At 41.4% G+C, this 24,272-nt stretch overlaps 1 protein-coding gene across 7 annotated transcripts in view; it reads left to right on the top strand.

Annotated features, from left to right (window-relative positions):
* LOC143905942 (zwei Ig domain protein zig-8) overlaps positions 1–24,272 on the top strand; it is a 128,092-nt gene that overhangs the window by 3,254 nt on the left and 100,566 nt on the right. Inside the window, exons 1-2 of one of the 7 annotated variants that reach the window (XM_077421622.1) lie at positions 5,085–5,457; positions 7,333–7,615. The exons of 2 other annotated variants lie outside the window; for them this stretch is intronic. The gene's annotated coding sequence lies outside the window, so the exon portion shown is untranslated. Of the gene's footprint in view, positions 1–5,084; positions 5,758–7,332; positions 7,616–24,272 lie in introns of those variants that run through there. 4 more of the 7 variants (XM_077421621.1, XM_077421619.1, XM_077421620.1 and 1 more) reach the window with 4 other exon arrangements.

Genomic DNA, 24,272 nt, shown 5'->3' with positions numbered 1-24,272 from the left:
CGTGTAAAAATATATTAAAATTATAATAAAAATTTTTATTCTTGTAAACTGAATTCTGTATCATAATGGATATTCATGTAACATTGATATCGGGAGAATATCTTTTATGAAGAATATATATATAATATTTTAATTAATGAAACATTGATATTACTGGGTTCCGTAATCTATCGAGAAAAATATCCCGTGTGGGAAAGGGGATTTCAAAAGTGAACTGCATTTAGCTCACGTAATTAGTGAGTCAAGTTCGGCGAAATTCCGTTTCGACAAGGTTCAACAGTATTGCCTGTTATATACGTGATCGCGCGTTGTTGTTTATGACGTTACGTTATTATGGATAGAACGTTGCACGTCGAAAGATTCGCACATGCACGAATACGCGATACGCTCAAGTAGCTCGATCGAGCTAATTTCCTCCGCTCCAATTCCCTAAAGAGAGAACGAAAATTTTCGGTTATCTCTGATCGCAGCTTCTATAATTGCTTGAATTAATTCACCGTGAATTGCTTTATGCGAAATTAATTAGCTCGACGATCGCGATGCACAGAGGGATCTTGAAGTCTCAAGTTTTGAACACTGAATGTCTCTGTGAGTAAGCATCAAGTTAAGATTCCATCGAGACGAGACCTGTTTGAAAATGTATAGGATTACACAAATAGGAGGAAGATTTTATTATTTATTTGCCAACATCGCGAAACTCGAAACCCATTAAGCTTATTCTTCTTTGCATGTAACTTCACTGTTGATTCTCCGATATTTTTGACAAGGAAGAAACTGTTTTCGGCCTTTGATAAAAAAATAACGCTCCCTGGCATCAAACGCGTCTGTTGTTCAAGACTCGTGTAAAGATAAAGGTAACGCGTAAGGAAAGGGCGCGCGACTCTCTAGCCGGAGAAAGGGTCGGAAGACGGCCGTATACTTACATCCGACCGTTCGTAAACAGTTTACGGATGCGTGCTGTGCGATGCGTGTTTAAACGCGGGCAATAAGAGCGTAACGTGCTGAATCACGAACAAAGGGTAATAGCGCTCGTAACTCGAATATTAACAGGGTCTTGGCTCGATTCAATTTAGCGCGGGTTTGCCCAAAATTAGATCTCTCAGTCGCCGACGCGTCGATCCTCGAGTCGATACCCTCTGTACCGATTCTCGTTTCCGTCCAAGGCGGCACCTTCGCCTTGCGGAACCGCGAGGACACCGGACCATCAACCACGGGTGCGCAAACAAGTGTACACACGTTGGAGAACTTACATCTACACGGATGCCCGGCCGCGCGTATCTGTTAGTCTGGTACCTTCGCCACGAGCTAGGCGAAGTATCAACAGGTGCTGTCAGTCGGTTGTTTCGCTTAATCGGTTTCTATTCTGCCCGAGACTTCTAAGCTCCGCGCTTGGCAATTCGTGACACTCCCCGGGGGAATCTTAGACGTTACACTCCCCCGTTCTACGCCATTTACGTAGTCGACCCCCGATCGTGCGCCCCGTTAAGGCTACAAATCGCGCTTAACCGATTACAAGGAAAAGCTGTTCTCGGGATTGCAGGGCGGGATTCAAAGAGCGACGATGTAATCGTCACGATATTATGATGTAATATAACGAGTTATTTTCCGCAATTCAAGTCTTATAGAACGATAATCAGATAAGTCTGGTATTTCGAAAGTTTCTTAATTGCTATGGAAAAGGAACCTTCAACTATCGTCTGCCGATTTTGTTTTTTACATTTTTCTTTTTTTAGAACCTCGATTTGGACCTCTTCTCCGTATGTACTGCCAAGCCAATTTTATACCGCTCGATTCAACGTGTAATTGAAGATACGTCTCTAACGTCCAAAATGAAATAACAAAACGCATCGTAAGCGGTCGGCAATGAGATAAGTTTGGCGTTCATTTCGCTCGCCGGTGCCAAGCCCATTCCGAGATTGAATCCTACAAAACTGACTGCGTCACGGTGTTATAATTAATTTATAATACCTCTAATTGCCGCGGGCCCATGTATAGGATGTGGCTGTCCCGGCATTTAATTTGCTCGCTAATTAAACAGGCTACGTTTCCCCCCCGTTGGAGTCCAGCGTGCGACCATTCCGCGCTTCTCGTCTTCCCCAACCGCGCTTCTTCCCGCTGTGGCTGTCGCGCTATACTTTATTACTCCTCCAAAAAGCCTTGTAATAACGCGGGAGATCCAAGTGTCCGCACTACATTTCGCAGCTGTGTATACAAGAAACGTAGCAGCGAGACACGAGCAGAAAGATGAGGCGCAGTGATTGAAAAAAGTTCCGAGATAATTTTTACTCTCTCTCTCTCTCTCTCTCTCTCTCTCTCTCTCTCTCTCTCTCTCTCTCTGCATTATGCCGTCACTATTCCAAATACAACCTGAGTTTCTTATTTAGCTCGAGTCTCATGAATATTTCTCATTTCTACCAGCAAAATTACGTAAAAGCGATTCTATCATATCGCCGGCGGATACGCTGTTGCAGCTTGCCGCTCTGTCACGTTTTCTCACACCTGCAGTTCATTACATCTTCCGATGATTCGCGAGGCATCCTGATTCGTGCTTTCACCACTACGTGTTCAGAATAGTTCAGCATAGTCGAGGGGGAGACGTAATATGTTGATAAAATTGCAGTTGTCTGAGCGCTGGCCATATGAAAATAGCGCGCGCGGCCAGAAGTTATTCGCGCTTGAAATAACGACACTCTTTTAAAATAAAACTTCATAATGAAATAAACTTTATCCGTGATATGAGTTCGATGCATGAGCGGCGCACTTTATCGCATTATATATAAATTATCTGTATTAACGCGCGATTTTTGTAACGTGCCATGCGTGCGTGCTTGCGGGGCCGGACGGGATCGTCCAAGCGCCCTCGGGTCCGATATCGCAATTGCCGTTGTACCGGGGAGTGTAATCATTTCATACGACGCGTAATCATTTTACGAGCGCTATTAGCACATTATGCAATTATTACGGAAGTCCGGATACGAGCGACCGCGCGCGCAGCACATACGGGGATGATTATCGACAGACAGGTAACGATATGTTGATGGGCGATTGCCGACAGCACTGTCCGATAATATAGCGATGTACAGAAGTATACGCGCGCGCGCGCGTGCACAGGATCGGTATATATATTTTGGAGGGACAATTGGCATATGTAAAATGGTAGCCGCGCGCCATTATTGTATTGTACTTACAAAATCAAGTAGAACTTCATTTCGAGAGCGTGCTCGACGTTCCGACATATGTATACGCTCATGGCCTAATCCATTAACATTTGCATTCGATTTATCGTATCGTTTTCCAAAATGGGAAATGGCGAATTGATGCAAATGTTAAACTTTTGTGCGCGCATGTAACGACCTAAAATTTTATTTTTTGGCGTCGATCACGCGCGCGTTTCTCTTCGCGTGTATTCATTGTGTACTTTACATTAAATGGTTTTACAAGCAGGCGCGTACAAATATTACATAATAAATACTTTAGCGCAAAAATGGGAAGCGAATCGCGGAACGTGAAAATTCGTGTCAAATAAGAAAAAAAATCTACAACTTGTTATTCGATCGGGAAATCGACGGTAAATCGGTGAAGCGTACGACGTGTCTCCGCGGAAAAATGATGAAGTATTTAATATAAAGTTAACGTAGCTCGCGAGAACGGAAGACTTATTGATCGATGCCGGTCATCAATCAGTCTGGTATCTATCTTGGGCAAATGTGTCATTGATTTCGTTATGTTTTATAAATCCTCGCGGTATACGCGTGAAAAAAGGAAAACGCAGTTGTAGTAAAGTTGGCGATACAATTGCACGGATCGACATCAGAAATCTCTATGGAAATATATGTATCGTTATACGCCGATTGTCAAATGTAAATTCGGCAAAATTACATCATTTTCTATCATTGAGGAATTGCCTTCGCTTTTAGGATGTAAAAATCACATTTAAGAACAGATTTGTCTCGGGAATAGAGAAATATATTAGAATTAGAGAAACTGCAGATTGCGCCGCGCCGCCGAATAATTTTGGCGCGCTGAATTTTATATCCCGATACGCGTCGTTCATTTGTTCGCCGGCCCGCTGGAATCTGCTACCGATGTGGCGGGATGAAGGGCGCCTGATGACATCACGGTTATTGCATAATTATGCAAATTACGAGTTCCACCGACCTACGATCACGCGGATGTTTCGATTGGCACAAAAGTATTTGATACATTTGAATACCCGGAGGGGCGAAAATATGAAACGGGTTTAAATCAAATTTATCCTCTTTCGAGCTGCAACATTACCTGTCATACCCTGAGAGCGTGACGTGCCAGTACAGTTTGCAGCATACGAATCAAAATGCGTCATATCCATAGAGCGATAGACCATCGAGTGTCAGTACACTTTGTCGGGCATTTAATTTCGGCGGTCTTCAAAGCACCGTGCTTGATATTGCTCTTTCGCTTTTTACAAATGGTTATACCTCGCTAAATATTTTACCCACGCAACTCGCAAAAAGTGACAAACGATCCTTGGTCCGCTTTCAATTGATTCACGTAACATGATATTCCATGTTAATATGATAGGAAAAATAAAAAAAGAAAGTTATGAGCAGACGAGTTCGGGGTATAGTATAACAATACGCGACAATAAATATTTCCATTCGTTATACATCGGACGGTTTAACATTTTCTTAACCGTTCGTTGCAATAACAGTCCAAACACCAATAATCGACAGGCCGTTTCTCCACAGGCGTCGTAATTGCTGCCTATTATGAATCTAATCGCGATCTATTATGCAATCTCCCTGCATTCAGCGGGGAGAATTAACGCGATATCTAATGACACGCGTGATAGCCATTGCACGGAAACGATCGTGAAAACCGCGTGGTACATCCGCGATGGGGCATCGCCCCGTGTCGGCGTCCGTGTTTTACGAAGTCGTGAAAGCAAGCACGGGCTCTCACGCGTGAAGAACGAGTGGAAAACTCGTCGGTGTGGGTCGGCATCGGTGGCTGCCGCAAAGCGGGGAGTCAGGCCGCGTATATAGGGGGTTGCGAAAGGGGTAGATGCGTCGGCGTGTTGCGCCGTAGCTTTTGCCGCGGCGCCTGGCAGTCCATTGGCGAAGCCCTAACGAGCAGCGGCCGAGAGCGGAGCATTCCCACGGAAAGATTCATAAGAATTCGAGCGGGCGAAAGTGGACGTGCTTTTTTTTTTCGCGCGCGCATCGATATGCCGTAACTTCCTTTTCTTTTTTCTTTTCATATACGAGCCGCTCCGCGTTGCCGGTCGCGTTGCCGGTTGCATCCCCGCGTATTTTTTTTTACGCGTCGTGTCGACGGTAAATAAACGCGTCATCGCGCAGATAAACATTATTTTGGTGACGAACTTGAGGCGACACTGGTGAAGTGACTCGCGTCATACGCCGTACCACGGAGAGCCGGGCGAAAAATTTGAAAAGCGGTGCACTCGGACTGACTCGGGTGAATCCTCGATGAACGAGTACCGTGAAATTTTAGTGCTTCGGACTTCGGAGTCTGTCGGCGACATGTGATCGTGCGCGAGGGAGAAAGAAAGAAAGAGAGAGAGAGAGAGAGAGAGAGAGGGAAAGATAAACCGCGCGTGAATTCGCACGCGATCTCGGACGCTAATTGCTCTTTCGCGTATATCGGCTGCTGCGATTCGTGGAGTGATCGTAGAAATCGAAAGACACACAGTAGGCCGAATATCGCTTTCCCATTTTTTATTTTCGTTCATACGCGAACGTAACGATTATGGCACGGGTTAGCAAGTTTTAAGGAAAATGATGTAGAAAGGCATGAAATAGTTAAAGAATTTCTTCACGTCGTTCCCACATAATTTCAACGAGTTTAATACTTCGATCAAATCTTGGAAATGTTTGATGGAATTTTATATTTTATGTAAAATCTGACGTGCGATAGCGCGTCACATTCATCATGCACGATATGAATGGCAAAATTGGATGAAATTATTAATGTGGACTTATCGCGAAAAGATTTATACAACGTGAGAACGAACGAGTAAAAAGACGATCGGTCAAAATCACGATTGAAATTTCTATGGTGACAAACATGCGAGTTTTCTTTTTTAGCGTGTGACATCGCGCACGCTAAATCTTACCGCATCGTGTCACGTTGTTAGTTTCGGATTAAAAACTATATACGCCGGTCACTGGTAAAAGTAGGGCACGTCCGGTCCCGCCCTTCGAGGCATTACCTGATCCAGCCCGAAGGACAAAGAGAGGAGATAGATGGAAAAAAAAGTAAAACGAAAAAATGCACACGAAATTACGCGCGAGGGAAAAAGAGGTCGTATGAGCTTCATGACGTGATTCGCGCCATCGATTGTGCGATGGAATTGACATTACGAACGCAGAATTTTTCTACCCCAGACGGCGATAGATTTTTTTTTATGACTTTCGCCGAGACCTGTGATTTTTTTTACGAGGAGCAATCGGAGCTGATCTGTTAGTTAAATCGCGATTATTAAATACCGATAAAGAAATATATACATTTATCGAGGATTTTTCAGTTGATTGACGACCCGACGATATTCGAGCATTTTTACAATATTTAATTCAACTTGATCCGATTCAAGTTAGGTCAGATAATAGTTACCTTAGAGCTTTATGTTTGCAGAGCGTTAATATTGTAAACGACAGTCAATGCTGCAGCTCTCTCAGAAACACTTAACGTGCTCCGGGCCGTTTAGAACGTGAGCGGAGGACTACAACTTACGTAACGGGAAGAAATGGGGAAATTTCCTCTCTGTTTGTTATCTCCGGTCCATCGACCGTTATCTTTTTGTGTACACTAAAACGTGTGTACACGATTGCAGTCTTCTCTTTTACTTCAAATAATGGCGCAAGGCATGAAACACACAAAAATGAATTGTTTTCTTCCGCAATAACTTTTCGAATAAGAATGTAACAATTTTTGTCCGATAAATTCAGCGCCGGACGGACGATTGCGCGTCAAGAAATTCCCGCTCCGTTCCAAGCGACTGATGTGCACGTTCGCGAAATTGCAGGTCGCGGCGGTGCGCGGGAATTGTTTCGACACATCGCGAACTGTGATTCCACGCGAATTACTCCCGGTCGAGCGATACTCCCCTGCATGTAGCGCCCCAACTCGCAGATGTATCGCGGAGAATCCGAATACGCGTTCTCTGATCGACCGTGGATGACCATTACTATACTTGAAGCAATATTGCCGAAATGCTATGGCGCTTGCCGCGGAATAGATTCTGTTTCACGGTGATGGCAGCGTTTCGCGCGGGTGAATCGTAAGGTGCGATTCCGGAGAAAGTAGATAATCGTATGATTTAACCGTTTTAAGCGGCGATGAAGGAGAATGAGGGTTGGGAAGAACGGTCGTGTTAGCCTCTAACCGCGAGATTCTTCTCTTCGCGCGGTGGAAAGTGCGTCAATACGGGGGAGAGCTGATGATTTTTGACAGAGCCGGTATCAGTGAGGTTGCATGAAGAGAAACGAACGGAGTAACGTGGCGATAAAGCGGGGCAAAAATAGAGCGAAGGGAAAAAGTGAGAGACGGAAATTCGTGAAGCGGGATCGAGACAAATTCGTGAGCGGAGCGACACATCGTGCCGCCGCATAAAGAAGTAAGTATACATCAATAGCAATCGATCGATAATTATTATCAATGCCTGTACGCGCAGTTTATTAGCGCGTTTGTGTTTCCCCCGGCGTGAATCGATAACGCTGATTTACATATTTTCCGATAACGCCGCATACTTCAACGTGGCGCGTTAGAGGTGTAATCGCATGTAATTATCGTGCGTGCGTGTAACGAGCTCGGGGGACCGCTTCCTGATCATTTCAATGCTTTTAATTTGCACTCGATTTAAGGCAGCACTTCGACACGTTTTAATTTTATCCGCCGAGCGATTATTCGTCAGCGCATAGATTCGATGAGAACTGCACATGTGTTTCGTGTTAATTGCATTCATCATAGATTTAAAATGTGATAGGTTATTACGCCATTTATACGCATCCTAATTTTAGATGCAAATAGTAAACGGTTAACAGTAAACAGTTTGTCGTTAACAGTTATCAAGTTATAAAAAATTCTATTAAATGTAATTCCAATATCCATACAATTAAATATAATTCCAAATGTATGTCAAGTATAATTCCGATGCATAATTAATTAAATTCCGATAATTCATATATTATATTCACGTACTTTGGAATAAATTACACGCGGAGTAAAAATTGGCAAATTGGTTAAGCCAATTTAATTCGCCACATCTTGCCTTACGGCGTATAATGACGATTTATTTATATTATATTACTAATAACAGTGTGAAATATTCGCCCTTTGGCAATTAATGGGGTATAAAAGGCGATGCAATCGCGATTTTACAATGTGGCATCTGTTGAAATAAGTTCGCGCCTCAGCATACCCGCGGTTTTATCGCTCATCCCCGATTTTCATTACATTCCTCTTTCTCGTGGAAACATTTTAGCGCGGAAACTAAGACGAGATATCCCGTATAATATCTCGTGATTTGCATTTTCACGCTTGCGGCCGTCTCCACATTAGAGAAGAAACACTTTCCTATATGCATTAATAAACGAGATTTGTGAGAGCCATTCGTTTCGGTGGGAACAGAGCGTATAATACCGACGGTATCGCGAACAGATTGAATTTATTCATTGCGCATAACGTTGCGGAATTGTTTCTTTATACGCCTGATAGAGTGGATGCATCGACGAATAAGTAACAGTAGTCGGCTAAACGAATATCGTTAAATTGAGCGATAAATTTTTAAAGGACCAATTATTTCTTTCCGCGAACATTATAACGCTACCGTAACATAACTGTGACTGTATTTGCGTATAATTAGGAGGGAATTATACATATATACGTATGGGTTATTTCGCGCGGGGAGATGAGGTGTCAGATAAATGCCATATATTATAATATGGTCGTTACGTACGTACGTGCATGACGGGCGCCTTAGCCAACTTGCATGCGCGGGATGCCACGCTTGTGCGCCACGTAAGGTGAAAACGGGTCAAGAGAATCCCGTCATAAGAAAGTTAATACCGCATATATGTCGCAGCTTGCTGAGCGTGAGGCGGCAAGAAGAGGCCACTTTTAAATGATAAATTACTTCTAATGGCATCAGTTTGCTGGCTGGCGCGAACTTTGATGAGTTTTTATTCGGGCGGGCGGTGCGTCTACCGCTCCTCCAGGAGTCGCGTCTTACGTCTGCCTAATCCCGACGAGCTTAATCTTCGTGACGCCCAATTTTTGTCGCGTCCAATCTTCGTAATCGATACGCCGGATTGAAACGGACGAATTCATTTAACGACACGCGCGACTGATTTCCCGTTTTTACGATTTTACATTTACGTGCAACGTAATTCGTGTTTTCCTCTTCGCTATCATCTTCGCTAACATTAACGGCTTCCTCAAGAATGAATTGCCGTTCGTGTTCCCTCAACGAATGAATCGCGTCGACGACGCGCGCTATAGGATTCCCTTAACCCGATTTACATCCGGGTAGCTTAATTGGAGAAGCGGGGAACACGTTACTAGAGAGTTCTATCGTTCTATACTAAATTCCAATCAGCGTTGCGACGGCATTCTCACGGTTGCCCATGCACTGCGCCGATTTCATTCTAATCATCGCCTTACCTTTGATATAACGCAAAACGTTATTCTGGGTGATTATTTCTCATTCTGCAACACAGCGCAGCCACGTTCAAAATATCGATATATACGCCGTTCATATTTCACGAGACACGTCGTGGCATGCCTTGCGGCAATATTTGCACTTTAACGTTCCGGACGATTATATAAGTAATTGTATCGCGACGTTATCGGTAATGATATATTCTCGATGTATAATGCGACGGGAAATTATATATTCTCCGAAATTGATAAATGTCAAGAGAATTAATCAATTATTTAATTAACTGAAGCGTTAGATTGCAGCTGCGGTCAACGTGGAGTAAAAGTCTTACGAATGTAAAAAATCTGTGACGTTAATAATAAAAATGTAGCGACATGTATTAGTAATATTAGTCAAACTCTTGTTTAGGGGAGGCATCTCCAATGATCTTGTCCTTCACATATATTATACATAGATGTTACCTTCTGAATAACCTTTAAGAAGTTATAAAAAAATTGTAAGTATATTTCTAGGGGCTTCGCCCCTCACCTAGAGATGTGCGATTTTTAAAATTGTGTATCGCGATTGCGATCTTCCTTTAAGAATCGCAGTGAATGCGATCTATATCGCATTTCAATTTTTATCTTATATTTTAAATTGTTCGTAATTTTGAATCACGTGTCATTTTACATCGCAAACACCATTATTTCCCCCGTTATATTATGTAATTTTAAATTTTACGATTTTTGAAAATTTTATTATACATTTTAATTGTTTTAAATTATAAAATTTAAAATTATATAATGTAACGGGCGAAATTTAATATAGTATTCGCGATTATAAAATAACGCGGTTCAAATATGCGCTAACAATACAAAAATTATAATAAAAGTTTTACGAATTAATAAAGAGGAGCAAATTTTAAACAGATTGGTTAAACCATGTCTAGTGTTAAAAATAAGCGCATTTATTAATAGGAACCAAACGTATATTTATAAAATTTAAATCATTTTGTTTTACCATTTTTTCTTATATAAATATTTAATAAATAAATACTTTATTAGAGAGAGAGAAGTGCAATTTTGAACTGTGTTTGCGATTTTAAATCGCAGGCGCGATTTTATATCCCGTGCGATTTTGCGATTAAAAATCTGATTACATATCGCATTACGATTCAAGAAAAAAAAATCACGGTGCTTTAGCGATGTATTGCAGAATCGCACATCTCTACTTTTATCCCGCCCAAAAATATACTTACAAATTTTTTATAACGAAGTTTATTATTGCACGATTTGCAAACCCATGGAACCATTTTATGTTAAGAGAAATAACTTTTTTTTATAAAAGTCGCTAAAAAGGTATACTGTCACCGTAATATATAGGTTCGATTTGAGTTAGGTTTTTTTTAGAGTGAGGGTGCAAGGGAGGAGCGGATCCCCCTTCTTCGCTTATATATGTACTATGTTCATATACACATTAGTCATTTATGAGAATAACTGTTATATTTTTAAACTTTTTTGTTAGAGTGTCACTCATTATTTTGTTCAACTCTTTAATAAACAATGAGTGACGGTTAAAACTTTTTAAAGGTTGCTCAAAGGGATGATCTTTATAATATGTGTGATAGACAAGCACCTCTCACTAAACAGGAGTTTTACCATAATGTATATATATATGGATATTAATGTGACTAAAGAAATATTAATTATTCCTTTTTAGCACGTTTATGCACGTTTTTAGCACGTATATTTCGGTCTCGTTGTATCTCACGACTCACGAAAGTTCGGCGAGACGAGAGAAATAAGCGGCAAGTAGCGCGCCAAGAAATAAGTGGCATTAAGACAACTAATTAAATATTTTATGGCAGAGTAGCAACAACTTTAGCAGTAAATCTTGCGGAAAGAGAAATCGCATGGTTCGTGAGGCAAGGCCCGTGTTACAAGGCTATAATATAAATTGTAAAAGTGTTCGCGTAGCTATCTCGTACAATGCTTGACGCCAGGAGCTATAGTTAAACACTCGGGATAGATCTTCGTCGATGTTGCTATTGTTATCGTCGATTTAATCGCACAGTTTTAATTCCGCAATCCGCGTCTCTTCTTTTTCCTTCTCGACTATCCGACATACAGACGTTTTTGATCGCGGATTTGATATTCACATTTGTCGGAGTTACTTGAGCGATACGACTTTTCAGATACTTACACAGTTTTATGCGTACTCAGCGATCGCGACCCAATAGATACCCCGCGTGAATCCCACCTCGCGCAAGGGAGAGGCTTATTACCCTCGGTACCGTCGATTTATTCGCAAGGAAATATGTATACGATCTTCGTCTGGTTATCTCCTCTCCCGCGTTGGTCGTAACGTGGGCCGCGTGCTGAATGTAAGCCGCATTGCCGGCGACAGCTTGATCGCTCCTTAAATTACTTTACACACCCGCGAGCATTGCTCGTGGCGGCGGAACGTTTATACTTGTCTTCATTGTTCTCCTTCCCCTTGCGACATTCTAGGAGGTAAGACGCAATCCGTGCACTCGTTTAACTCGCCGGTGTTTACTGCATCTCGCGAGATTATTATACTTCTTTATAATGATTATACAGCAGGGATGGAAAAGTTACTTTTTAAAAAGTAGCTAATTAATGTTACTCGTTACCGAGTAAAAAAAGTAACTAGTTACGGTTTTTAGTTTTTGATTCTCAAAAGTAACTCGGTACTATTACCGTTACTTAAAAAGTAACGACTTGTTACTTTTTCCGTTATTTTTTTAATGCTAAAACGAAATCACACAGACTAAAAAATTTATTTTTGTATAAATATTTTTTGTTAAAATATTAATAAAAGGAATAAAATGTTATATTTTAAATCGCAAGATCACAAAAAATTTAAAGAGAAAGGTTTTATAATGCTCAAAATGCAAAAAAAAAATTGTAGTTTTTATTCAATTTATAAATACAGCCAAAGTTATGCTCTTTTGTACTCTTAATTTCGTATTTAAAAATTTAAAAACGAAAAAACGCAGCGGCGAGAGCGCGCGGTATCAAAACATTCATAAAATTTGTTCTTATATACTAATACGGTTCTGTGATTTTTTATATCTTAAAACTATTTTCAAGACGAGTTACAAAAAGAAAAAAATTACGTGTGTCGTTGCCAGTCCGTTACCAAAAAAAGTAACTGTGTGTAACGGTGTAACGGCGTTACTTATTCCTAACTCTGGAATACACGACAACGAATGTTTAATAGGATTGCACAAATAGAAGGGCTACACGCATGTGCCTATGCGTCTCGACTTACGACTTCGTCTTAAGGAGAGCTCTTCCTCGATCTTCCTGCTTCCTCGTCCCCGTTATCGTTACCTTCTCCCACATCCCCATTTCCTACATCGCGCTATGCTGCAAGCGATACGAATTCTCTCTCGCTACAGCGCTGGCTCTTACCCTCGATACGCTCGTAAGTTGCTATGAAATGTCGTCTTGGGGCGAAAGTTCGCAGCCGCTGTAATTGAGCCGCCATATCGCTCGCAGTTATCGACCGCGCGAATCCAGGATTGCTACGTTATACCTTTGAGAGTGATTTCCCGTGGATGTCGGGCGCAGACTCGCTGCTATACTTGCGGTGCTCGCATGTAGCCTACTTATGTTCTGGCAAATCGCGAATCGAGCTAGCGAGGGAATGATACTGCAACGATACGGGGGTAACGGAATATGATAGCGTCGAGAGCGTTCTCGCACGATGGAACGAGAAACGCTTGTCTCAGATTATCAAACATGTAGTGATAACAAGTATTAAAAAAAATTTGCTTTTTCGCTTTTGTTCTCGCAAATATCCATTTTTCATCGCTACGATTTATTATTGCTAATTGCTTTCAGTCGCGCCTAAGTAGAGATTTCTCGTTCCGACGTTTTAAAAATATGCCAATCTTTTGGAATTCTAATAGTTACTAATGATGTAGTTTTATTCCACATCAATCTTAAAGCGGCTATGCAAACGCAATTAATCAGCCGCTCTCTCGCCGTTTTTCCGATAATACTTGTTCCGCATTTGCTTATTTACAATAGCATTCCGGAGTTTTCACTCTAAATCCTGCGCGTTTCTCAATAGAAATCAGCTAGGTCAATATATCGAATGTAGGCAGCATTCGGAATGCTTATTTTCGTCGTACCGATTCGATTATGTTGGTTCTCGAAGGATCCGTCTCGCGACCTCTTCAACGTTCTTTCGGATGCTCGTTCCAAGAGGATTAGGAAGCGTTCTCGAATGCGTTGCAATCTACTCTTGATTTCTTGTAATTTAATGTTATTATCGACAGAGAGAGAGAGAGGGAGAGAGAGAGAGAGAGCCGTCGGTCCTGTCGATGTTCAAAGAAAAACGAAAAAGAGTTTCATATCGTTGAATCTCAACGTATGCATAGCCGACTTATTTTATACGGGATGCTCTAGCGATTGAGCTATTTTACGATGTATCGAATAAGGATTATGCGATATATAAAACCTCCTAGAAATAAGGTAGAATATGTTTTACATTCCTCGTATATGAGCTTGCAGAAAAATTATTCATGTATCAATCTGCTTTTACAACAATATTTTATGTAAAATAAATAGAGAACTTCGTTTAAACCGTTATTTTTTTGGGAAAATTCGAAATAAATCCGTAGTCGACGGAAACGTAGCGAAGAGTGATGAAGGAACCCGCATAAAATCGCGTTTGATCAAGAAGCTTATCGCCGAATAAACTTTAAGCTCGATACAATTTCTTATACAATGAACTTTCTAGAAGAAGAGAATCTAAAGTAGAGAGTTATACATATATTAACAATGTCCTCGGTCGTATTACATTCTTGCTCGTACAAAAGCGCAAGTTGACTCCCTCGTTACACTCGTAAAGCCATTAAATTTACATAAAAATGTGCCCCCTTGAGATCGGGCCATTCGGTGCGGGCGCGAGAGGTCGAAGAGGCGAAGTTTATCTGAGGGCACGGCTTTACACTGTCAGATTAAGGAGTTCGAGTTTAACTTTTAGCCCGAGATTAACTGCTGGCTGATGCGTTAGTGTGTGTGCGTACGTTTCTCGAATAACTATATAAAGACGGCAGGTTTCTGGCGTTAATGGCAAAGGTAATCGTATATAACAGCCTCTTTCATGTTGAAGTAAATTGACAGTACAATAATGACATTGTTTCATGAATATTATAATGAAAAATCTAGATCAAAAAGGAAAGATATAGGACTGTCTTGATCTATGAATTTCTCAAAGTAGGCACTTGGTGCTCTCTTTTTCCTTTTCGTTTCAAGTTTTTAATTCGAATCCGTTAATTTCACTTAAAACAGAAATATAAGCAGCCCTTATATCAAGCATGCATGCTTAATTTTATATCAGATAAAAATTAATGAACAGGAACAATAAATTTCCGAAGTTTTCTTCCTCCGATACTGCCTTTCGATGCAAAGACCCATTATCCATTACCCCATACCGTCGTTAATGACAAAATAGAGGATATATTCATGGCGATTCGTATTTTCACTTCTTTTCCGCTCGTTCCGGCAGTTGGACAGAGAAGAAAAGAAAAAGAAAATGGTATATCCGAATCTCGGGTCCCAGAGACCCATTAACGCGCCAAGGGAGAAACTTTCCACGCGAATAATGCAAATTATCCTCGAAACGCCCGAAGGTAGTCGCACGTCGCACTTTGTCTCCCCTTCCGCTCGTGCCTTTCTTCCTCCTGGTTCCTAGCCTTGTAACCAGCCAGTCTCTATCTCGCAACACTCCGTTCTTCTCTTCGTCCCCCCCCTCTTTACCTTCTCGCTCGCTTACACTTGCCCTTCCCCTCATTTCCTACTCCCTTCGCGCGAGATTTAATCCTTCGCACGAAAGTCCAACCTCGCGACCGAAACGAGTTAATCCGTTTACGTTAATGCGAGTAGGAACGCGTGAAATCTACTTTGAAAACGGAACCTGCGCCTGTTCGCGGGGATATCAGCTATTACTTGACGTTAGAATTTTTTGATGTTCCCTCTTCTTTTTCGGGAAAAGAAAGAGCATGAGTAAATTTGCTAACATAACATTTTGGATATTCGGGCGAGACAGCGCGGTACATTCGGCTAAGACAAAGCAATACATCTCCAATTCTTTATTATAATTTTTGCGTAGCTTATTCTGCTATTAGCTTTCGCGATGTTCGGATGTATATGCATCCTAATTACGAAATTGCCGGATTGCGTAAATAACATATATGGGCTTATTCCTATGCAGTCACTGGGCCGCTTAATTAATTTCAGAAAAAAATTGCTGCGACGCGAATCACTGCGGCAGCTTCGAAACAGCTGTCGTAATGCTTCATGAGGTTGTTTTGTAAAATGGAAATTTAGTTACACACGTTCCTCCGTAATGTATCAAATATCACGCATTTTTTTCCGTTACAACACCGCGTGGGACCGTATGTCACATCCAACTAATTAAAATGCTGCCAACCCTGACAGATTTTTTTTTGCTTTTAATTCTTTTTGCAACGCGTATACGGATATATATCCTATATCTGCTAAAACGTTTTACGTGAAATAATGTTGCGTTAGATCTCATAGAGCAGCTCGCACATCATAACGTTCATTCGGAATATATAGCGCAATCGTGCAGCCAGCACACGTACATTATTCACTACGATTTTTTTCGATACGAATATCGTTCATACGGTATAGAAAATATACCATATTTCGTGTCGTATTTCCCACGTCGTATTATGTTTATTATATTTTTATAAAGTATATAATGTTTCATATCCTACGTTATATTACCCTTATTACACAATGCAAAATTATCAAACGATTTGCATATCGTAATATATGTGCATATTTTACGCGCATGAAATTGTACACATTCCCCAAATTATGCTAATAAGAAGAACGATGATTTTAACAATGATTTTAACAACGGCAATCGCGCTAATAGAAGCCTATATAGGTGAATGCGGGATCATAGTAATAGAGAAACGTTACGATCGTTATCGCGAACGTAAACGAAAAACTCGCTTGCGAGATGATACGTGGCGAATTGGCATCATTAATTCAATTTGCGAGAGCCGCATCAGCGGAGAAGTACCTCTAACGCAAGGGCGAGAAGAAAACCTCTGCGCGAAATGATGGCCATTTGAGATCTTATCGGAATATGTCCGTCCGCGCGGGCATCGCAGCCCATCAGCAGTCCGACTCTCTTCCTCCATTTTTTATTCGTAGCACCGCACCGGGTCGGGCTATAAATTATTTTCCGATTCCGAGAAATTATGGATCCGCCTCGATCGAGTTCGATATGTGTACCTCGCTTTACTAATTCTGGGAGCGCTTGGCGCAAAATACGTCATTTTTGTCGCGGCTCGATGTAATCGAATCAGCACTCTCGTTAGAATTTTGTGAAGTTAGCCCTGCTTTTTTCAAAATTAAAAAAAAAGAAACACCTCTCGCCAACAGTCCTGAACTTTTCTATTGATTTTAGAAAAAGTTCCGTGTTTAAAGCTATGAAAGCACTACTTGAAAAACCGGGAGTTTAACTTTTCTCTCTTCTCTCTTTAATGACACTCTTCATTAAAAAAAAAACTGCAATTCTTTTTCGAATTCTAGGATTTCGAATAGTTTTAAAGAAGTTTTTTTTTTAAGAGTCTGCCCGAAGAATCTCCAAAAAATTAACTCCGGAAAATATAACGGAGTCAACCTTTGGTTCTTTGAACTCTTGGGGGGAAAGCATCCGAAGTTCTAATAATTTCTTTTTAATTTTAAACAAGTTGGGCTAACTTCACAGAAGTATCTTATAACGAACGCGATTACTTATAATCAGTTAAGCTCGTCTGTATAGACGAGTAACACACACCACAACGGAGAGACGAAGAAAGTTTTGTGGCTTTAATATTTAAGGCGATAAATCGAAGAGCATCAATGTTTATTACCGCAGCTTACAATGGCTAACAATGGACCAATTATTTGATAGCCTTCGAAAGTTGCGATATAGATAGGGCGGAAATTTTCTAGTTTTCGCATGCGTTTCGACGAACGGTTCGATATATAAAACTAATATTTACGAGCGTGCTTCCGCGGCAGTAATATTTTGCCTGCGAAAACCGTGGAGGCGAGGTTCATATTGGGACACGAGGGAAAAACGTTGTAAATATCGTTTCGCATCATTGATCTATAAATATACTGAGAGATAAAAATAAAAAGTCATATTTCCCAGATTACTCGATTAATATGCGCTTTTCGCTCGATATTAGGTCGACGATTAAAGCTTGAGGTATTTACCAGCGCGCAATTCTTTCTGTGGAATTTCAAAAGTTTGTTGAAAAGCAATTTTAATCGCGTAAAGTTAAATATACATGAAAGATATTTACTTTTTTCATTTCGGTCACCGTATATACGTTGCGGTTGCTAGCTTGTATACGTGCGTATAAAAAAATTAAATCAGATTTTTTTTTACCTAGAGAAAGCGTAATCGTGTATAATAGTATTACGATCTGACAAAGTACTTGCGGCTCGCGTGAATCGATTCGCTGGAAACCAATGTCGTAAGCGGAGCGTTTTCTGGTAAAAGCTTTCGTGCCGTGTATCTCGTGGCGCAGCGACGAGCATCCGATAGTAGTTACATCATAATAAATTAACATCGCTGTGCAATTAGCGTCTCCATTTGGCAGCAGATTTTCGTATCTTCTAGCGCAAAAGCGCGGAATGACGGCTTGAAAAATAACGGTATTACTGCGCATTATCGATGCTGATTACGATTTACCGTACGTCCATACGTAGGTATATAAATTTCATTCCAGTCAGCTCATATTCCATATTCCCAAGACGCGATAAATGGAATTAGTTCAGCCGCAAAATTGACCTGTAAATTCAGCATGTTGAAATTGCGGCGAAAGTGTTTGCCGTGAAATTATATACCGTTCTCTTTAAAAGCGAATAATCACGAAATGTTTGAAAAACGAGGGCGAACGAAGGACACTCGTAAATATACTCTATGAAATGAAAATGTTATCAATATTAAAATTTAAGGATACACATATAGTTGAAGCTGTTGAGGGAGTCTACGAGTGGTATTAATAGCCCCATGGGGGGGCCCGTATTCATGAGAAATACATGCAGTTGCTTTCGGTCGATGTAAAATTGTCGGATATAAGAAAACTCGGAGAAAGGGCGTTTGTAAGCAACGCACGACGTTATCGGTACAATGTTTTTCCGATACTTTTATTGATTTCCTTGTTGAGGTACAAATACAACCCATTTTCTGTATCAGTGGATATACTAAAAGGATATTATTTCATATATATGATTTCCTTTATGTCGTCGCAAATATGAGATTAAAACGTACAATAAATCCGATACGTTTATTTAAAAAATGACAGACTACAAATGCTGCTTTTAGGGCATAATGTTTATCCATAGCTTTCATCGCGATGTCCTGGCAGGATCGCGTTATCCGGTTTACGATTTAAAGATGTGATTTATAGTGTCTTTCCAGATTCAAAGTTCTTTCCCTAAGTTATACCGATCTACGGAAGATAATTTGCATGTCCCCGAGTGTAGGCGGGAAATCTTCAAGTTAGTCGAACATCTGGGAAGAAGAGTTTCTAATAACGAAGTGTTTTTCAAGGGATAAGAACCCGGAGTGTCGGACAGACTTTCTAATAATGAAATATCCTGCAGCGGAAGGAGAGAAATGGAGAGGGGGATAATTGGAATATCCGACGGTCCCGATAATGATATATACGTCTCTGCAGGGCGACGATCCAAATCAACTGATTCGCTTCTTTTCACGGGGGTTAGTCATCCGCGTACCTTAACGACGCCAGCAGCATCGCGTGTCACGCGGCCGCTTCGTCGGCAAACTTCGAACTGATGGCTCGAGGTTGAGTAATCAGGCCATGTGGCTAATTAGGTCGTTAATGAACAGATCGATGAATGCTGGCCGTTAGAAGGGTCCTCTTTGACGTTGCCCGACGTCGCGACGGTACTGTCGGTGGTCGGTGCCAAACGACGACAATGGCGGCGAACGCGACGAAAACGTTTGGGATTAATGTTGGTCCGAAGTTCCATCGCGGAATCGAGAGCGTAATCACGAGTTGCGGGATCTGAGGTAACAAAAAGAATAATTTTTCGTGGAATTCAGCGAGAAAATAGACAAGTGTAAAAAGCTTAAGGGATACGTATCCCCTTCTATACACATATATATACATGCAATATACATAGCATGAAAAAATTATCCCAGTCGTGCCGTGAGTTACCTGCGCGATGATTGAACGTCTGAAACTGAAGTGCCGTTAGTTTCCATACGATGTCTTGCGGATGGAACGATGAATCTGACGTGAAATTACTCGGCGCTATGTAACAAATCGTTCTGGAACAAGCTGGCGCGCGCGACCTACACGCATGCCTGTTCGCGAGATGTGCTAATATAGACCGAGCGCAGTAAGGGGGCACCGCCACGAATTTATTATGCGATAAAAGCAGAGCATATATTCGAGCGTTAGATAAGAATATCGTCATCAAAATGAATAATCGTACACGTTGAATATCGTTACTCGACGCACGTTACTCGAAAATGTTTTCTTCGGAAGGAGAAATTCGAAGTGCACGAATTTTCGGTGTACCGAAAGCTAGCATGTCGATTAACTATTGGAAGGATCGTGTTTAGGGCGATGGGAATCGATTGATAGGTGCTGCGCTTCTCAACACAGAAACCCGCTCCGTTTAATCACCAAACCATCGGTATCGATCCTGTATCGCATTAAGTACAATCGCATTAGTTTCGCACCAAATCCTTTGCAAGACGATATCCGTCCATCGGCCAACGTGCGTGATGATCTTATCTAATATTACTCGCGCGCGCTGGGTGTATCTATATATTTCTCCCCCTTCGCTTCTAACCGAATAAGAACGACGTTTCATGTGTGTGTGTGTGTGGCCTCGTTTCACGGTAATTCTCTCCGATCGTTCTTCTATCCGCGATCTCGGTAAATAAAAACAATCTTGGACAAGTCGAGGATACATCTATTCATATTATACGATATTTTTGTTGCCGGAAACGAACTCTTCTAGCGATTATTATATGCATTGGATATGACTTTTTGAGCAAAGAGCGTGTGGATTGAATTTCAATTGTAACGTTGTACTCAAATTTCAGGCAGTTCACATGAGGATATTCCGTATTTACCTGCGTTTTGTTTTGTTGCCTTTTCGCTTACGCTTACACGCATATGTATAGATAATACGATTTCGCCGCAAGCGTGGATATTGCGTATCGGATGATATTGTTTAAAAAGTTTTCGTTTGTTTCGATGCGCTACTCTCTCTCTGTCGAACGCTCTCTCGTTTCCGCCAACCAACTAAAACTTTAAACATCCCTTTTATCATCGTTCTCTTTTTTTAGTTATAGGCACAGAATCAGCTTGATGAAATGGCGTACAAATTAAATGTTTTAAAAATTATTCTTGCATATACAGTCGAGGTTCGCGAGTCAATTTTTATACAAACCGAGAGGGAAGAAATTCATGCTGGGCGTTTCTTGCGAGCCATCGTCTGGTCAAGAACGCGGCGCGTTAACTTTAACGCGTAACGCGTGTGCGCGCGAATTAGCGCGCATACCATTATTATCGTACATTTCGCACGACGTTCTGTGCAATAAGCCGAATGTTGCTGGTCGGCTCGCGCATTATCGCGTAATGCAATATTAATTCAAAGAGCCTTTGAATGGGGAATAAAGCGAACGGAAACGCGCGAGAAAAAAGCTACGTCCTCTTTACATAATAAGCGGGCCACCCTTCCCGTTCGTTTCTCCCTCGCGTTCTTCCTCGCTCGTATCTCTGCCGCTTCGTCTCTCGTCAACCTGCTCGTCTACTTCTCTCTCTGCTCTCTCTCCTCTCTCTCTTCTGCCACGGAAATTTCTTTTCTTCCATGGTTCTTCGTTTTTCTCTCGCACCATCGCCTTCCTTGTCCCTGTGCTTTTCTCGCGTTGATTTTTTTCATCCTATCTCGGCTTTATTCCTACGTTTTCTTCGCTCGGCGACAGCGGGGCGAGGTAAAGTGAGAGAAAGGGCACGATAGCGCATGACGTTATGGAAGTTATCTGTGAAATAGGAATCTGCAGTCGAGAGAAAGACGCGCGCGCGCGCGCGCTCGCGCTCGCGAGAGAACTTTTCTGAAGAGAGCGGGGGGGCGAATCGAATGTCGAGCAAAAAGAAAAGAAGAAGGACGCGATGTTGCGCGCGTAATTAAAATCTTGCTTCAAGAGAACGTAGACATTTTACGAGATGGGATCGCTGATGCGCGCCGTGACTCGTTTTACCAGCTGCTACTCCCTGCTGCATTAGTTTTTATTAGCCATTTTATTATAATCAACGCCCTTTTTCAATCTTTTTCTGTCATCTGCCGTGGTAAATCGAAAAAAATTTCCCGGGCAAGGACTTACTTTGGAAGAATTCGCATCGCGCGTGAGGACACGCGGAAGAGAGGGCGCGATATATCTGATTTACTGGTCCATAAATATTCCTAATCTATACCGGAGGCATAACTCTTTCGCCTCCCTCCCTCCCTTTCGCTTTTTGTCTATCTCCGTCTCCTTCTCTGACCGTCGCTGATTCGCGTTGCTGCATCCCTCATTCCGTATCTATAATTGCCCTTTCTTCTTTTTGTTAGCCTAGTTCTTCTTCCGCTCTCTGCATGTTCCGATGGAAACGAAGGCAATGTATGTACGTTCGTTGTTTGACCAACGAGCTTGTCATAATACAGACGATACGACACGAACTCACAATTTCACTGAACCTCGTTTTGTCACAAGATATTTGGACAAATATTCTAAAGATATTCGACAGATATTATAGGTAAGATATTTGATAGATATTCGAGAATTTCTTTTCTTATTTCTATTATGCTATGAAGTAATGAAATTATACTTGTTTCAAAAACAAGATCGTATACGCGCAGCGTTCTTGGGCGAACATTTGACCGAAACCAGTAAAATAGAGTACCTCTCGTAACAACAGGATGCAGCTATTTACAGTTACGAGACTCGACGCACCTTACGAGCGACCATTGTCTTACGAGTTACCATTGCCTGACATTTGCATTGTCATAAAAATAGCGCGATATAAACGTAAATTTAAGTCTCGTGGAAATCCAGGCGTCTACGTGTATGTATGTACGTGTACGAAGGGAACGAGAATGGGGGGGATCGGTCTCCTCAGTAACTTACTCTATAAACTAAAGGAGATCGCCGACAACGTGCGGGCGGTCGATAACACGATGTCATTACCGTGTAATTATGAAACTTAAATTTCTAAGTAACATCTTACTAATTAACGTTAACGACGTTCACTTTTTGTCATTTGTTAGGTGATCTTTTGGATATTATCGGGGGGTCGCCGCTCTCATGAGCTCCTCGACTAGGAAATTAAACGGACATTTTACCCTTATCTCTCTAAATAATATCGAAGCTCGTCAGATCGCGTAAAATAACTGATTTTTGCAAAGAATGACACCGTAAGTAATTTATTTTTATATACACACAAATGATACAATGTAGACGATACTATTTGTTGAGTATTTCCCCGCTTCGTATTTGATTTTCCTTTTTGTCGATAGAGTGAGTCGCAGTAAGCTTTTCCCTAGGGACATAGTGAACTTTTAGTTATAACAACTCTCTAGGTTTTATAGAATATATGGGGAGGTCGCTCGTGCGACGAGTTCAGTTCGGTTCAACAAGCCAATACGGCGAGTCGTGTATAATCCGTTCTTTCGAGTTTTGTCACAATAAATTGCTTAAAATAATTTACGTCTACTCTTCGATATACCAACCAACCCAAGTCCTTAACACTATTATTTCTTTACGCCACACACGTAACGAACATAAATTGATGTAGAAAGTTTGAAGTTCCGAGTTTAAAGTATCGTCTAAGCATTATACAGTTTCGAAAACATTGCCGAAGGCCAATTCGCTGTCTTATGGTTTCGCCCTATTTCTCTCCCGTGCGGAGAAGTAGCAGTACCGTGGTTGACTTTCCTAGCTGTTTGCCGTACTATCGAACTTTAATTAAGTCAGCCTCCTACTGCGTAGAGTTCCGTTACGGATGACGGAATCGCTGAGAGAGAGAGAGAGAGAAACTCAATGCTTACATGGAATAATCACTACTGAGATTGGTGTACGCGCAATTATTTATTACTCTGCATCTGTCTGCGACAATCCGTCTACTCAATGTTGGATAACGAGAAATTAAAATTACTGGTATGTTTGAAACATTTTTCTTGTATCGCTACGCGAAATTATCATACGTTTTGAATCATCCGGGAAGATTATGCATCACTGATATCTCATTCAGTTCGCATTTGCGCTTGTTTATGATTTTGACAATTGCAAATATTGGCGAAGCGCGCTTCTCGTATAGATTTTATCCGATATCAACGTGCACGAGGATCGGATATAATCTCGTATTTGCAAAATCGCGAGAAATATCTGCGCGCTGTATCGTTCGCCGTCGTGTATCGCGTGGTTTTGCGATACGACGGGATCTCTTTGTCTTTTCTGGCCACTTATTGAACGATATCGAATGCTGGATCGTTCATCCACGTATTATCCGTAAACTTACAAAGGCACTTCTTCGTGCACTTTT

This window comes from Temnothorax americanus, unplaced genomic scaffold, assembly GCF_048541705.1.
Source record: "Temnothorax americanus isolate GAGA-0224 unplaced genomic scaffold, ASM4854170v1 Scaffold7, whole genome shotgun sequence".
NCBI classification, from domain to species: Eukaryota; Metazoa; Arthropoda; class Insecta; order Hymenoptera; family Formicidae; genus Temnothorax; species Temnothorax americanus.
The sequence above is the reverse complement of the archived record's forward strand: the minus strand, read 5'-3'. Positions and strand labels throughout refer to the sequence as shown.